At 33.9% G+C, this 11,475-nt stretch overlaps 1 non-coding gene across 1 annotated transcript; it reads right to left on the minus strand.

Moving 5' to 3' along the window:
* Positions 1–11,114: 11,114 nt before the first annotated feature.
* LOC133807928 (small nucleolar RNA R71) lies at positions 11,115–11,221 on the minus strand. The gene has a single exon (XR_009879810.1). It is a non-coding gene; the product is annotated as a small nucleolar RNA R71 (small nucleolar RNA).
* Positions 11,222–11,475: the final 254 nt, after the last annotated feature.

Genomic DNA, 11,475 nt, shown 5'->3' on the forward strand with positions numbered 1-11,475 from the left:
CATAATCATTGATCCAATTCAATGAGAACCATCCTCCAGAGTCAAGAAGAATCATCCTAACGATCTCATACTTGGGAACATGGATGAGAGCATGGTTACTAGAAGAAGGTATGCCAATTTGATTCAATTTGTGTGTCTTGTCTCTTCTTTAGAACCTAAAAATGTGAAGGAAGCCTTGATGGATGAAGCATGGATTCGGGAAATGCAAGAAGAGCTGGATCAATTCATTCGCAATAAAGTATGGATACTTGTTCCTAGACCGACTTGTGCTAATGTCATAGGAACAAAATGGATTTTCAAAAACAAAAGTGATGAGTTTGGTACCATCATTCTAAACAAGGCAAGATTGGTTGCCCAAGGTTACACTCAAGTCGAGGGTATTGATTTTGATGAACTTTTGCTCCAGTAGCAAGACTTAAGTCCATTGGGTTACTTATTTCCATTGCTTGTATTATTGGTTTTAAATTGTACCAAATGGATGTTAAATCTGCTTTTTTTGAATGGTTTTTTGAAAGAAGAAGATTTTGTTGAGCAGCCCAAAGGATTTGAGGATCCACATTTTCCTGATCATGTTTATAGGTTAGAGAAGGCGTTATATGGTTTGAAACAAGCCCTTCGTGCTTAGTATGAACGTCTAACTGAGCTTTTAACCTCTCATGGTTATAGAAGAGGAAATGTAGATAAAACACTGTTTATCAAAAACATTAAATCTGATGTTATTGTTGCTCAAATATATGTTGATGATATTGTGCTTGGATCTACTTCTAACTCTGAAGTGCAGGTATTTGTCCAACAAATGCGACAAGAATTTGAAATGAGCATGGTAGGTGAACTCACCTATTTTTGGGTCTTCATGTGAAACAATCTGATGAAGGCACATTTGTTTCACAAAGTAAGTATGCAAAAAACTTGGTGAAGAAGTTTGGGCTTGAAAACGTCAAACATACTAATACTCCTATGAGCACAACTTTGAAATTATCCAAAGATGAACAAGGAGTGAAGGTAGATCCTACTTTGTACCAAGGCATGATTGGTAGTTTACTTTATCTTACTGCTAATCGTCCTGATATCTGTTATAGTGTTGGTGTTTGTGCTCGTTATCAGGGAAATCCCATGGAATCTGATATTTTTGCTGTGAAAAGAATCATTCGCTATGTCAATAGCACTGTTGATTTTGGGATTTGGTTTTCAAAAGACACTAACTCTAATTTGGTGTGCTTTAGTGATGCTGATTGGGCAGGAAATGCAGATGATAGAAAAAGTACTAGTGGTGGATATTTCTATCTTGGAAACAATCTCGTTTCATGGCATAGTAAGAAGAAAAACTGTATCTCTCTGTCAACTGCAGAGGCTGAGTACATTGCTGCAGGTAGCTGTTGTGCCCAATTTTTATGGATGAAACAAATGATGGAAGATTATGGGTTTGATTTGAAAACTTTAACCATTTTCTGTGATAACACTAGTGCTATAAATATTTCAAAAAATCCAGTTCAACACTCTCGCACTAAGCACATAGACATTCATCATCACTTTATTAGAGAGCTTGTAGAAAATAAAATTCTTGTCTTAGAATATGTTGAAACAAGTAAACAAATAGCGGAAATTTTTACTAAAGCTCTTGATTCGGTTCGCTTTATTTCTCTAAGAAAATCCTTAGGGGTTTATACCATTTAATTTTGTGTTCTTTATGGTTCTTGATATTTTTCTTTGACTTGATGTACATAATGTTGTTGTTTTTGTTTTTGTTCCAGAAGAAAGTTTCAAACTCAAGAGAACTGCTGATTATTATTTTTATTGCTAGTTTTTTGGTGCAATGTTTTCATACAAGTTTAGTTCAGGAAAAGATTTTCACTCCTCCTAGAAATATTTGAGTCATTCAATCAGTGTTATGTGTGTCCTACCATTTTTGAGAAAAAAAATGTGTGTTCAAGCTCCATTGGAAGAATAGAGCTACCTATCTCAACGTGTGAAAGCCGTCACTGGGTAAGTTGGTACTATGTAATAGGGAGTTATGTAGAGGATACGCTACCATTGAAAAGGGCTACCATTGAGGTAGTGTGACAACGTCTCCTTTGGTTACAAATACTCAGAAAAAGTCTATTTGACAAATAGGGAAATGTTCCCTGCTTACACTTTCACACACAAATGCTTGACACATTTTTTTGAGAAAAAAAAACAATTGAATTTAAATAAAAAAAATGGTTTTAAAAAAGCTGTTACATACGAATTTCTTAAAATATTTTTGGTGACGGAGTAAATTCCTTTCCTGCCTAAATTGTATGATCTTATTACAATAAGAAATTAGCTTGGTAAAATAATATCTGTGCATTCTTTTGAGTTTGATTTTTTCATCAGGAACAAAGGCAAAGCAGACATGGTGTTTCATATTGTTGGCAAAAATATCAAGGTTTGATTTATTTTGTTTTTTTTAAAAAAAATAATTTGTGACTGATTTTCTTGTTGAGCTTAACTAAAAATATTTGTTTCTTTGTCTTATGTTGATTCTATTATTAGACAAAATTTTTTGCTCTAAAGTGTTGGTTGTTGTCTTGTGTTTATTGGTGTTTTGTCTTTATTTTATTTTTTCGTTTTTTTTTCTAATAAAAAAAATGCATAAATTGAAAAAAAAAATCATTAAAAATGGGGGGGTGGGGGCATTATTTTTCGGTTGGTCATTTATTTTTAATTATTTTTTCATTTTATTTTATTTGGGGTGTCCTATTTTCATGGGATTGGTCTCTTTTTGGAAACTATTGATTTGATAGCAAAATTATAATGTTTGTTTTCCTTTTTATTCCTTTTCGGGTAAGTCAAAGGTAAGGAAATTTTTATTTATTTTTTATTTTTTGATATTGTGGGAGTTATTGCATTAATTGAAAATTGGTTTAGGTAACTTCCCATTCTCCCTTTCTATTCCTTCTCTTTATATTTACCTTAACCCACGATCTAATCCTCTCACTCACAATCTCTTCAGTTTTTTTTTCTCTTAATTTTCTCACTGCGTGTGTGAGTTCCTCTCTAGGGTTTTCAAAGTTTCAAGCTTTTCAATGGTAAAACCAAGAATGCCCGAGGTGGTTCGAAGAGGCCTGTTCGTGGTTCCCCGTCTGTCCCAGCTTCTCCTCGGACTGCTCTAGCGACTGCAGCTCCAGTGCAGGTTCCTGCTCCTGCAAAACATTCTGGGAAATAAAAAACCCAGGCGAGAGAAAAGACATTTACTCTGAATTCCCCACCTGTGATAGCTTCTCCAATCACCTCGACCACCCCTGGTCTTAGTGGTCATGATGAAATTCTTTCATCTAAAAAATCTTTGTCCAAGTCCTCTTTTTCTCAAAAGGGTGGTTCCTCAAGAACAAAATCTGAAAGGGCCATTGTTCTTGTCTCAATGGTGAGTTCTCAAACACGTTCTCAGACCTCTACTCAGAAGCAAACTGAGGTGCTTCGTCCCCATGGTATTCCCAAAGTCAAGGAAGTTGGTTCTTCTTCTTGGGTGAAAATTTTCAAAAATCACCCCCTTCGGCATCTTCTTCAGAATCTTATTGAGAAGAAAAAACTGAGAATTTGGAACAAGAATCAGAGGCTGAGTTTGATCCTAGTGCAGAATTTTAAGAAAAAGAATAATCTTTGGGAGATTCTGGTTTTGAAAGTGATGCATCAGAAGAGGAACCTACTATTACAGAACCTGTTGCTACTGTTTCGAAACCTGCTGCTCAAGACAAAAGCAAAGGAAAACGTCCCATGGCTCCTCCAAAGTCTGCTCCTCCTCTGAAAAGGAAAATACCATCTGGTATCTCTCTTGAAAACTCCAACCTCATTCACATTATTATTGCTATAATGATCATCAGAGAGATATGAAATTTTATGAATCAAGAAACTTTATTGTTGAAAGGAATTATAATGTGCTTGCTCATAAGCCATTTGGAGTTGTTAGTTTGTTAAAAGAAAGGTAGTGGATGGACACTTTGATTAGTTTTACTGGCTATGTGGATCGAGTTATGAAGGAATTCTATGCCAACATCACCGATGAGTGCTTAGATGAAATTCCTTCATGTTTGGCAAAGTATATGTGCGTGGTTACTGGTATTCCTTTACAGTGAATGATGTGGCTGAAGTTCTTCAATTACCAATTGGGGTGGAACCATCTGATATCATGTTTGATCGTCATGTGGTATTATCTGAACTCATTGGAGACAAGGATGTCGAGCTCACTGATACTATGCACATCTCTCAACTCACTTATCAACATGCAGTGCTTATGAGGTTTGCCTTGTCCAATTGGTTTCCTTGCTCCAATTTGGTAAATGTTTCTAATGACCTTGCCTTTCTATAATACAAAATCACTACTGATGCTCAAATTGATTTGGCTGATCTTATTTGGGAACAAATTATGTCTTTTAGAAAGGGTAAAAAGCTCAAACTTAATCTTGTGTTTCCCAATTTGATTTATAAGATCTTATCTGATCAAATGGAATTGATTCTTGACAATGAATCAATTGAGCCTCCCACTATTGGTCAGACATTCAAAATCTCAGAAAAATCATCTTAAGGAAAGTCTTCCAAGAAATCGGGTCGTTTTGCTTCTCCTGGAGTACCAGATGCTTCACCTACTGCCATAGCTTCAACTTCTGCATCTGCCGAACTGGCAGAAATCAATGCTCGTTTGGCTAGGATGGAGAATGGTCAAGGACAGCTTCTAAGGAGGATGGACTGCATCATGAAGTACTTTCAAAGTGACTAGGATGGCTGGTTGAATTAATGTTTATGTTTTTTCTTGTTTTTTATATTTAAGTTAAACTTTAATGTCATTTTTTATTGTCTTTTGTGGTTTTTGGCTCCTTTGATAGACAAAAAGGGGGAGTAGTATTTATTTTTTGTGGATTACAACTTTGGACCCTATTTTCAGGGGGAGTTGTTTGTTTGTGGTTTCGTTGAACTTTTTCCGTTTAAAAAGTTATCATGTTTTTTTTTTGTTATATGTGTTAGTAAGCTTTCATGCAAGGGGAGTATTTTTATACTCTTATTTTTGGTTCTAACACTTTGTTTTGTAGATTCATCCTTGCTTGTTTTCTTCAAAATATTTTGTCAATCAAAGTGCCAAAAGGGGAGATTGTTAATTCTATTTTTGGCATATTTAATTTGACAAAAATATTTTGTATTTTCTTATTATATTCGGCTGTATATAAATATATATTGTTGATATATGTTTTATTTGTTTTAAATAATAAATGTATAATTGATGACAAACTTTTCTATATTAGGAAAGTTTGCCAAAAATAGTGTCTTTATTATGATAAAATCAACACTTTTTGAGTTGTCTTTTTCCAGCAGATTACCTCATTGTATCTGACCATATAATTGAGTTTTATTGCATGATTAGGTTATAAAAGGGAAGCCTTGATTCCTACATCAAAGGATGGATTGTTACCATATATAGCTCACGATTTTGTTGCTACAGAATCAGGAAATTCAGTCAAATTGAAGAATTCTTTTAGGAAAGTTTCATTGTGGGCTTATGTCGGTTTAGACCATTAATCAACTGCCCAATATGAGTATAATGACTATAAATACTCATATTGGCTACCAGGTTTTAGTGACCTCTTTTTGTATTTCATTCTTATTGTAAAAGAGAGTCTTTGTTTTGTAGAGGTGAGTGAGTTCGACTCTACCTCTGTTTTCAGTGTCCTTGTAATTTTTTTGAATCTTCAAACAGTTCTACAAAGGAGGAGAACAAAGTGCAAACCTTCGGGAGAAGGTGGTTCAAGTCTTGCTTCGGGAGGAAACAAGCACACTTCAAGCATATCGAAGGGAGTTCATATTCTTGAAGGTTCAACAAGGTTCATCTGTCATGGTGGAATACATCAAGCGTGCAGCATATAATAAGAGGGAGTCTATTTATGCATAAGTCAAAAGCTTTGTATTTTTTAGATCTTACTAATGAATCTTATCTCTAGGCATGACCCCGTGGACTAGTGGCAATCGGCAAGGATTGCTGATACCACGTATAAAAACCTTGTGTGTTTTTATTTTCTACACTTTAGTTCTTTTCTAGTTTTCTGGTATGTAGTTACAGATGCCTGGTCTGTAGCTACAGAATATCTGTTTCAGAACCAACTTAATTATTCCGCATTTAATTAATTGATTAATTAAATAATAAGTTGGTAATTATAAAATACAGAATTTCATATATATATATATATACCTCTACCATACAAATTCATCAAATCTTTATAAGAAAAATCTCTTCTTCTCTCTCTAACTACCCAACCAAACATACCAACCAATCACTATTATTATCTCATTATTTTTCGTCGTTATATACATATATATATATTTATATCCTCATTTCTTGTTGTTATATGATGGACTGCAAGTCCATATATGTCTAAATAACACCGCGTAGCTATAAATATATTTATGTATATATATTATGCTATCTCTTTCAAATAACAGCCTCCTTCAAAACTCCTGTATAAAATACTTTAAGGGCAGCCGTTTTAGAATTCTAGATTTAACATATATATTCATAGCAGATTTTATTTCTTAAAGATTAAAAATAACATTCTCACAGCATATATATACATAAAACATGGCAGATTTTAGTGATACTTTAGGTGGCTAATGGCCGAAGAGAGGTAAAGGGGAGGGGAGCAAAGAGGAAAATAATAAATGGATTTAGTTTTTAGGATTTTGCATTGTAAAATCTAGACATTGATTTGAATTTGATTTTAAAAAATAACTCACCAATCACTTATTTTCATGGTACCACAAATTTTAAGTTTTCAAAACTATAAGATTGGATCCAAATTAGATACCAATAAAGCCTAGAAGATTCACGTCTGTAATAGACTCAAGAAGATGAAAATTATTTAGAAGTATATTATAGTAAATTCAATTTTAATTGAGAATAGAGAATCAGCAAAGACTCAAAGGTATTGACTACTATGAAGTAATCAATATTTAAAGGAAAGAAGTGATGAGTGTCAATCAGGTAAATATTTGTTTTCTATTTGTAATGAAGTAATATTACTACAAACAATTTGTGTCCCTTGAGCGGAATTGGATGTGATTCAAATCCACATGCATTCTTTTGGTGCTTTTCTTCATAAGGGATTTGAAATCAAAACCAAAAAACAAACATCTTGTTTAAGAACGTGTTACTATATATATTAGAAATTGTAGACAAAAAAAGGATTTGAGAAGATCTTAATTGATTCATGGGCAATAGGGAGTGAAAGAAATAAAATAACTCATGCCCAACAAGCAAGACAATTGCAACAAATGAATAAGTTGATATACTACTATTATGATTCTTTCAGGCTTATTAATGCGCACTCCAATAAACCTCTCCCATCAACATTGTTCGTACTAAGAATTGATGTAGCTATTTCTAGCTCAACTAGCATAGTTGGTCTCCAGACAATCATCATGTAGCTGTAACGTCTCAAATTCCCTAATATAGCTTAGTGCCTTGATTAGGAGGCCAGGTGGGCAATAACTGATTTATTGTATTATTATGTGATAATATGCATGATTATGTGAGTTGTATTATTATATGGCTGTATTTGCATGCATGCGGACCTGTTTCTTATTAGAAAGACATTTTAGTAATTTTAGCCCTTTGATGGCATGTATATGGATTGAGACTACATTATTATGTTGATATATTTGAGTTATTCAGCACGAGGCAATCCTAGGTAGCAAGTTAGTGGTTTAGTCATAACGGGGTCAAATACTCGACTCGGGGTAAGCCTAGGGGTAATTTGATAATTTAGTACATTACAAGGATTGATCGGGTAATGAGAAATTATTCGGTGACTATTCGAGGACATTGGAAGTAACTAGAATTATAAGGCGCTAATTATGATTAACGAGATATGTGGCAAATGACAAAATTTCCCTTGAGGGGCTTTGAGAGAGAGATTTGGCCCTAGGGGCATTCAAGACATTTTGTGCCAAAGTTAATGACTTAGTCACTCTTTCCTTTAGTTGAAGGGAACTAATTAGTGTTCAAAAATGCCGAGTTATTAGTTTTAAAGTGTATACGAAATTAAGTTTTAATTAATATTTTCATGAATTTATTGTAATATATTTTATAATTGAAAAATTAATTTTAATTTACTTTGTGTTTAATTTTCAGGAAATAAATTGCATTTGGACATTAATAAAAGAGAGAAGAAAGAAATAGTTAAAACTATAAAAGAAAAATGAAAAAATAGCATTTTCGTGGTCCAAACCCAACAGGAATAGCCCTAAAAGAGCCCATGCCCGCCTAGGTTTGTCTTGTTCTCCAGCTCCAACCCGACATGTGGCACAACCCCAACACACCACCTGTCCGTGGCCCCAGCAACCCCACGCCCGAACACGCCTGACCCGAAACCGTGCTCCGCCCGCGCCTGACCTGCGCCTCCCCAGCTTGACCCGCGCATTTACCCAGTCAAACAGGGTTCTTTCTTCAGCTCCAGCTGTGACAAGTGGCACCTCCCCACTGGTCCAACCCTTGCTTTCTGCTCCAACCACGACACGTGGCTTCTTGGTCAATGCTCCAACTGCCACCAAACACTTTCCAGCCCACTTTGTGTACTCTTTTGGCCTCGGACCCTTCCATTTTGAGCTTTAAAGCTCACATTTTGTGTTGATTTAGAAAAAGGGGCATGATGATCATTCACTAAAATAGCTAAGTTAATATTCATAATAAGATTTGATTTTTCAAAATTATATTTTATTATTAATGTTTCAGATTTATTTTGTGAACCCCATTTGTAGTTTAATTTCTTTTTAGTTCTTTTCTTCTTCTATAAATAAGGACTCTTCTTTCATAGTTGGTATGTAATTTTTAGGGTAAAGAAACTATAGCAAAATTTCTACTCACTTTCTTCTCATACTTTCTTCTTAAATTTTTGTGAGAATGATGAGCATAATAGCCTACTCTTCCTAGGAAGGTTAGGAATGATTCCATATGCTAGTGATGTTATTTTGCTACTCTGATTTACTATGTTCTTAATATAATGCATTTGAGCTGTTTATGTTCTTTCAACCTCATCTTTATTTTGTCATCCTTATTTACTTGTGCTAATAATATATATGATTAGTCATGCTCTTTCTATGTGTTTCTAATTAGTAAAAGTAATATGGATACATAATTTTATGTCTAATCTTCTATTGCATTATTGCCCTTGGATATTTTGTCATTTTTAGATTTTTCATAAGATTAGCATTGTGCTCCTAAAGTAAAAAACTTTATAACACAAATGGACTTTTGCTAGAAAAGAATATGGACTTTAATGTTAGATTTTCCAAGTAAATGTTGGGATGTGAACTATTTACTTGTGTATTTTTGTAAATCAAGTAACTAAGTAACCAAACAAGCATATGGATGATTCTTGAAACCTTTCTATTTTTTAACACTTAATTACATCTTATTTTTATTACACTTGTATCATTTAATCAAAAAAACAACACAAAAATCTCAAATCTATTTTCATTTTCATTTCTATTTATTTCATGTTACTAACTTTTTGTGTTATTTTTCTACTAATCTTTTGATTTAGGTTACCTCCTTGTGGATCGACCACCCGACTTTTACTACAACTACCGATTAGTGGTTGTCACAATTTGGGCGTTAAACAAATTTTGGGGCCGTTGCCGGGGAGGTAGTTTTTCAAGAGTTTTAGTGAGATTTTTACCAAGATGTTAGTAACTTTATTTGTATTTTTGTTTGTATGAATATTGTGTTAGTATAGTGTTCTTTTATTTGTGTGTTGTATTCTTTATATTTGCTATGTTTTAGTTAATTTGAATATTGTTAAAAAAAATTAGTTATATATATTTTTTTCTCTTTTCTTTTTGGTTACATAAAAAAACTTATTATACAAATATATATATATATTTTTCTTTTTAGTTAACTCTAATTTCATTCCTCTTTCTTAATTTCTTATTATTTTTATTTTTATTTTATTTTATTAGTAAAATAAATATTTAAAAAAAGAGATTAAGCTTGTTATGTCATCTTCACTTCATTTTTCTTTTATTTTGTGTTGACTATTTTGTTGCTTTAGGTTTCTTAGTTTAGACATTTCATTTTTCTTGCCTTAGTCTTCCTTAGAATTTAGTTATTCCTTGAAATTGTTCATAAAATTTCAATTATAAACCACTTAGTATTGAGAACAATTGTGTAATATTACAAATTGTAAAAACCGATATTATTCTGTCTAGAAAGATTGGTTGTTAAATAAGGTTTGTGATAGCGTTACCCCCCACACTTACTTGGGAAACTCGAGGAGTTCTGTCTAGGCAAGTGTGGGTCTAAAGCGGTACCTTGGCAACCTTCCCAATCGGCCTGGGAACATTTCGAGCATATACCTTTGCACTATTACATTTTTGAACTTATTACTATAAGAAAGCTAAGCTTGTTCTATCAAAATAAGCAATTTTACTATGCTTAAAGGTTGTTTGGTCGAAAATGTTTAACTTGTGATCCACCATACTTACTTAGTAACCTCGTGGAGTTTTAGTAAGGCGTTGGAGATCACCCCAAAACCTCCAAATCTACCTGGGAAAAAGTTTAACAAAAATAAATAAATAAAAACATAAAATAAATTTAATTTTGATTTTCGAGAGTGGATGAATCATCACGAAACTTCTAGTGAAACTTCTTCCAATTCATCCACCACTCCTTCCGGAACTCGTTCCACCATTCCTGCTTCTCCACAAACTTTAGTTGATAATAATCCATTTGCAATGGCTCACAATGATGAAATCCAACCAAGAACTCTCAATGACTACCTCCATCCTAGTCGCACTTCCACACCTTCATGCATTATATTCCCTCCTAATATGTCTGTGTTAGACTTTAAACCAGGCATGATTCAACTCTTGCCCACATTTCATGGAATGGAAAATGAAAGCACATACGTGCCTATTAGAGAATTTGAGGAGGTAGTAGCCACGTTCTATAACCAAGATGAAAATGCCGATTTTGTGTGATTAAAGTTCTTCCCCTTCTCCTTGAAGGACAAAGCCAAAAGTTGGTTATACTCTTGAGACCTAGGTCTATTGGAACATGGGAGGAAATGACCAAATCTTTCTTTCTGAAACACTTTCCTGGCCATAAGACCAACAGTCTAAAACGACAGATTTCTACATTTTCCTAAAAGGACAATGAAACGTTCTATCAAGTCTGGGAAAGATTCAAGGGTCTGTTGAATCAGTGTTTACACCATGGCTATGAGAAATGGCGTTTGGTCAGTTACTTCTATGAGGACCTCACGAGTCGTGAGCGCCAATTTGTAGAAATGTTATGCAATGGTGAATTCCTCGAAAAAGAGTCTGACGATGCTTTTGAATATCTTGAAGAAAGCGCGAAAAAATATCACACCTGGACTGGTCCAAGTGATACTAATAGCACCAACCAAAATAAACCATCTGGGATCTATCAACTTCGAGAAGAGGAAAGTGTTAAGGCCCAAATCGAAGCTTTGA

This window comes from Humulus lupulus, chromosome X (assembly GCF_963169125.1).
Source record: "Humulus lupulus chromosome X, drHumLupu1.1, whole genome shotgun sequence".
NCBI classification, from domain to species: Eukaryota; Viridiplantae; Streptophyta; class Magnoliopsida; order Rosales; family Cannabaceae; genus Humulus; species Humulus lupulus.